The sequence below is a fragment of the Staurois parvus genome, unplaced genomic scaffold (assembly GCF_062004578.1).
Source record: "Staurois parvus isolate SC_StPar_1 unplaced genomic scaffold, SC_StPar_1.0 ptg001051l, whole genome shotgun sequence".
Classification (NCBI taxonomy): Eukaryota; Metazoa; Chordata; class Amphibia; order Anura; family Ranidae; genus Staurois; species Staurois parvus.
The window spans coordinates 4426607-4433117 of NW_028318847.1; the positions used below are offsets into that span (position 1 = coordinate 4426607).

At 50.1% G+C, this 6511-nt stretch overlaps 1 pseudogene; it reads right to left on the reverse strand.

Annotated features, from left to right (window-relative positions):
• Positions 1 to 2167: 2167 nt before the first annotated feature.
• On the reverse strand, positions 2168 to 3165 carry LOC149440856 (uncharacterized; annotated as a pseudogene).
• Between the last annotated feature and the right edge of the window lie 3346 nt (positions 3166 to 6511).

Below are 6511 nucleotides of genomic sequence, written 5' to 3' on the forward strand. Positions count from 1 at the left end.
AAAATTGGGGTTTCTCAAAATGAGAGTAAGGAGTGAGGCAAACAGGACAATCCATGAGATTGGAAAGCTGTCTTACAGGTCTGCCTAGTTGCCCTAAAAGGGGATGTTTATTTAGGTCAGGTGCAGCGAGCATAGGGGACCAAATAAGTGCTTTTAAAGAGACAGGAGAGGCTTCATGTTCAATTGTCAACCATTGTTTAAATACTTCTGTCTACACAAATTCAGGGCTACAGTTATGTGGGTGTCAATGTAGTAAAGCCATATATGTCTGAGCATACCATAACACCCAGTTCCTTTGGTCTCCAAAGGATGATCTTCTTTATGTGCACAGGTTTGGAGGACCAAGTTTTTATAAGGAATTGAATGTAAAATGTAACCTATAGGGTTCCACAGTGAGTATAACAAGCATGCTTTACTGCATATGCAGTCGGATTTTAATGTTGTGGGTTTAGTAACACTTTAAATACAATCACAAAATGTAGGCTCAAGAGTGAATGAAAACCCATCTGGGCCAGGAGCCTTACTGGTTTTAGTGGATTTAACTGCTAGGAGGAATTGGGATGATTCAATCAGTTCTTCAAGTACTTGAGAGCTACAGGTGTCTAGGGAAGGTAAAAATGGGATTTTTTTGTACTCACCGTAAAATCTCTTTCTCTGAGTTAATTGACAGACACAGCGCCATCTTCAACATTAATGAAGCAGGGTTTTATAGCCCCACCTACACGAGTAGGACACTAGGCAGAAAAAATTACTTGGCACCTCCTATGGGCAGTCCTCTCAGGGTATAAAACCCCCTCTCTGCTATAGGTCTCCAGTCCGTCACAAGGAGAGATCTCCCTAGAGGGGTGGGTGCTGTGTCCGTCAGGGAACTCAGAGAAATGGATTTTACGGTGACTACAAAAAAAATCCTTTTTTCTCTTACGTTCAATGACAGACACAGTGGCTTCTTCCTTAACATTAACGAAGCAGGGATGTCTCTAAGCAGTGCCAGAATGTAGGGAGGGCAACCATACAATGTAAAAAGAAGAACAAGCCAACACTCCGAACAACCCCAAAAAGGGAGGCCCAAGAGCCCTAAACAGCCGCCTGCAACACTTTGCGGCCAAAACTAGCATCAGGGGATGCCAACACATCAACTTTATAGAACTTCGTAAACGTGTGCACAGACAACCAGGTCGTTGCCTTGCAAACCTGAGAAACAGATGCCTGATGTTGGAACGCCCAGGAGGCACTTTCCGCCTTAGTGGAGTGTGCCGTAACTGGGAAGGGAGGCTCCTGCCCCTTAACAGCATATGTCTGAACAATCGTCTGCCGAATCCAACGAGAAACAGTGTCAGAAGATGCTGCCAGGCCCTTCTTTGGACCATTCGTGAGGACGAAGAGAAAGATTGACCTCCGAAAGGCAGCAGTTACAGACAAGTACATGCGAATCACATGGACCACATCAAGGGAATGCCAGGGCCACCTCTTTAGGGTGTGTCAGTCAAGGAGACAGTGAGGGAAGAACAATATCCTCATTCAAATCTAAATCTGACACCACCATATGCAGAAAGGAAGGGAAAGGCCGAAGCACCACCTTGTCTTTGTGTAAAACCATAAAAGGCGGCTTACAGAACAAAGCTGCCAACTTGGACATCCTTCGAGCTGAAGTGATAGTGACAAGGAAGGCAACCTTTTGCGAAAGTATAAGCAAGGGGATTTCCCGAATGGCCTTAAATGGAGGCCTCTGAAGAGCTGACAAAAGGGAGCGCACAGGAGGGACCATGTGACGAACCCCCTGAATGAAAGCAAGGACCAAAGAACGTGTAGCTATGGGCCACTGAGAGAAAACAGCCAGAGCAGAAACTTAAGCCTTGATTGTGCTCAACGCAAGCGAACACCAGAGCCACAACGAAGGAAAGAGGCTGGAACACTAAGGCTTTACACCAACCAATATAGGCTCTTCAGGTGCAATGATAAATCTTCCGGGAGGTAGACTTACAGGCTTTCAACATAGTCGGAATCACCAAACCACACAATCCCCTGTCCTTAAGAACCTGCCTCTCAATAGCCATGCTGTCAAAGCCAGCGACAGTAAAGCAGGGTGGAAGCCTGGCCTTTGAGACAGAAGGTCTTTCCGAAGAGACAGCCTCCAGGGAGTATCCATCACCAATTGCACTATGTCGGCTTACCACAGACGAAGAGGCCAGTCTGAAGCAATGAGGATGACTGGGATCCCTTCGGCCTCCATCCTGCGTAATAGACGAGGAATCAGTTGAAGGGGTGGGAAGGCGTAGATGAGAGTGTACTGATCCCACGGCACCACCAGCGCATCCACTGTGTCTGCCAGAAGATCCACATCCAGAGTCCCCCAGTGAATGCAGAGCTGATGGAACACTTCCAGATGTAGGGACCACTTGCCCTGATCCAGGGTCTGATGGCTGAGATAATCTGCTTGCCAGTTTTCCACACCTGGAATTTGTACAGAGGACAGAGCCGGAACAAACCTCTCACTGCAGAATGTGAGAGGCCTTCAGCACAGCTGCTGCACTTCTCGTGCATCCCTGATGATTGATACAAGCCACCACAGTGGCATTGTCCGACTGAATCCTGGTCGGTAGACCCTGCAGATGGTCCATCCAATGTGTCAGTGACAACCTGATTGCCCGAAGCTCCAGGATATTGATGGGTAAGCAAGCTTCCCCCGGAGTCCATCGATCCTGAGCAGAGTCTGCTCCAAGGACTGCTCCTCAGCCCGACAGGCAAGCATCTGGCAAGTGAATGGAGAGGAAAGACTTTCCATTCCGTAGAGCCGGGGATCTCATCCACCAAAGAAGGGAGGCCCTCGTTGACCATTCCAGGTGAATCCGAAGGTCCAAGGAGGCGGAAGCCCTGTTGTATTTCGATAGGATTCCCTTGTGTAGTGTTCTTGTATAAAACTGGACATACGGAACCACTTCAAAGGTAGCCACCATCAAGCCTAACACCCGCATGCAAAGATGCAGAGAGGGCAGGATGCCGGAGTTGCTGAACTGCCGACTGAAGCTTCTCCAATTTCTCCGATGGAAGAAACACCTTGACCTGCTCTGAATCGAGAATCAGCCCCAGATACTCCAGGTGCCTGGAAGGAGTCAATACCGACTTCCTGAGGCTCAGGATCCACCCGAAGTCCCGTAGAGAATACATGGTGATCTCCACACTGTCTAATAGTGAGGAGCGAGTCTCCGCAAGCAGGAGCAAATCATCCAGGTAGCTGAATACTGCAATTCTGTTATCTCAATAAGGCCAGGACCAGGGCTAGGACCTTGGTAAACACCCGAGGTGCAGAGGCCAGAACAAAGGGCAATGCCACAAATTAATAATATGCGTCCCCTATGGCAAAACGTAGGAAGCTATGATGCCCCTCGCAAATAGGGATGTGCAGGTTAGCGTCCTTGATATCCAAGGAGGCCTGGTGGAGGGAGGCCACCACTGAGTGAATAGATTCCATCTTGAACTTGTGAACCTACATGAAGACATTCTGGGCCTTGAGGTCCAGGATAGAGGCGAACCCCGTCCACCTTGGAAACAGTGAACAGGTTGGAGTAGAAATCACTCTTAATTGGGTACTGTGACGACCACTCCATGGAGCAGCAGTTCCTGCACAGCCCAGTACAGGGCTTGCAGGCAACCTGGCGAAAGCTGCAGATTGGAGGGAAAAATTTTGTCCAGTGGAAGGGAATGAAACTCTACCTTATATCCTGATAGAATGATCCTGTGAACCCACTTGTAGTGAATGAGGGAGGTTCACGGGCCCAGAAACCTGAGAAGATGCCCCCCACCCTGGAAGTGGGTGGGGGCAAACCTTCTTTCTGTGGGAGACTTATGTGCGGGCTTGGGGGACTTCTGGGGCCATGGATTCTTGGTGCTGCCTTCAGGGGCCTTAAAGGGCCTGGAGTCCTTGGCTGCAGAGCCAGAGGGGCGAAAAATGCATTTATGTGCTGTAAACGTTGGCCCTGACTTCCGACGAGCTTCCTTCCCCTCCTTGGCCTGAGGAAGGAAGGTACTTTCACCCCCAGTAAGGTTCTTGGTGACGTCATCCAGGGTAGCACCAAAAACCGGTCGCCCAGAAAAGGCAGGTCCACCAGAGCTTTCTTGGAGGTCTGGTCCACCGACTAACACTTGAGCCAAAGGACCTGCTGGAGCACAATGGCCGAGATGGACGTTTGGAAAAAAGAGGCGCTGCATCAAGGGCTGCGTCAGAAATGTACTTTAAGTCCTGGACCAACACGTTCGCCAGCTCCACATACGTTTGGGGTAACTGACTAAAAGTCAAGCCTTGGCCCATTCTGCCAGTCTCTGGGAGACAAAGGCCATAGCCAACACCGGCCTAAGTGCCGATCTGGAGACAGTGAACACCGAACAGGTCACCGCCTCTGCCCTGTGGACTGCAGGGTCCTTAAATGAGAGGGATTCCTCCACAGAAATTAACATGACCTTGGTAAGCTTGGAGATGGGAGGATCATCCACTGGCAGAGATGTCCACTTCTTCAGCAGGACCTCCTCAAAGGGATAACTCACTGCAAAGTGTTTGGGAAGCACAAACGGATGCTTTGGCCTACTCCAATCCTTATAAACAAATCTGTCAAAATATTCGGGGTAAGGAAAAACCTTAGCAGCCTGAACTGGCTTGTGCGTACCAAAAGGAACAGGTACAAACTTTAGCGTTTCACACACCAAATCAATAAGTGCTGCTACCTGTGCGGCAACAGAGGCAGAGCACCCATCCTCTCCTCATCTGAGGAAGCAGGGGAACACGGCTGTGGGATCTGACTCGGTCTCGGAATTGTCAAAGGATGAGGGAGATGGCAGGGGGTACTTCTTGTGGTCAACTGCTGCCTCCACACGGGATACGAACGTCTCCAGGATGACCGACAATGTGTCTAGGGTCTAGGGGGACCAAGGGACCTCCAGAAGGGGCCCGAATGTGCAGCATGCTCCTGAGCTTCCATGGGACAATTCCCCCCAGCTATACAGCGCCAACGAACGCTCCCAGTACAGAAGACCACCCCAGTAGGGAGACAGGAGAGAGAGACCCCAAGGGAGGACTCACCACCACCGCCAGGAGCTGCCAAGGTTCCCTCATGTCCCACCATCTGTCCCGCACCATGTGTATGTTGAGCCCTGCCCCCAAAAGCCCGAGATGCCAGCGAGAATTCCTGCTGTGGACAATGACAAATTGACTGCCAAGGACCCCCCCCCCCAGCCAGCCTCCATCGCTTGATAGCCACTCAGACCCCCAAAAATGGCCACCAACCAAAAATCGCCAGAAAAATGGCCGCCATGTCTGGCACTAGAGGTAAAAAAAAACTCTAAGAAAATGGCCACCACGGCTACAATAACATGACTGCCAGCCATCCCAGCCACATGTAACGCTCCACGCATCCCCGATACAGGCAGGCCTGCAAACCATAAGGGAGACCTCCCTCCAAAGAAGGACAAGGCCCCCTCCAGCCCCAGAGCACAGAGGGAAGGAGAGGAAGCACGCACTACCAGGGTCCAGCCAGGAATGAGGTATCTGGGCTGAGCCCACACCTTTTCCAGGGTGCTGGTGCATGAAGAGGGGAGGGAGGGGAGTGGGATATGTTGGGAGGGGACCCTGCAGGACCAACCACCCCAGGGAGCACCCACGCCCCGCACCGTATCCTGAACAGGAGGGAGGCACAACTTACCAATCCAGTGGAGCGTGTGGGTGAAGCTCCCGTGACAGATTCTCCTCTCCACGTAAGTGGGAGGGATGTCAGACAGGGGTACACTGTGACACAGACTAGAAGCACCCAGTCATGTGCGTCCCCACAAGGCTTTTAACTCACTGGCCACCCCTGTCCATGGGGCATAGTCATGGCCAACTGAGTGCGGAGCTTGTGGTCTATGCGAGCTTGCTGGTCAGACTGGGTTGACCACTTTATCTAGTAATCCAGCCCATAGCCCAGCCCGACTGTTGATAAAAGATCTCTGCAGGAACACAAAAGTCCAGGAAAAAAGAAAAGGAAAAATTGTGGGACCACGAGTCCCAGCAAAACTTCACATCAATATTCCTGACACTAGAAAGAAAAGACTAGAGACCTATAGCAGAGAGGGGGTTTTATACCCAGAGAGGACTGCCTAGTGTCTTACTCCTGTAGGTGGGGCTATAAAACCCTGCTTCGGTAATGCTATAGAAGCCGCTGTGTCCATCAATGAATGTAAGAGAAATTGGATTTTGCAAGATAATCCCTTATTCTTACTATATGTATCTTCATTGGGGTACATCTTTCTCTGGGCAAAGATCATAGAGCTTGTCAGAGTAGTCTCCAACTGTGGATGCAATATCTGGAGGAAGTGAAGTCTTGGATCCATTAAAATTATTGATACCAGGGATGAAAAGCTTTTGTTCTTTGCTGACAGAGGGCATTAGATAATTTACTACAGTGATTCTCACAGACATTACTTCAACATCTAGTTAGAGTTGCTTTTACATTATTTAGACGAGAGACCCAAGGCAGAGTCTGTA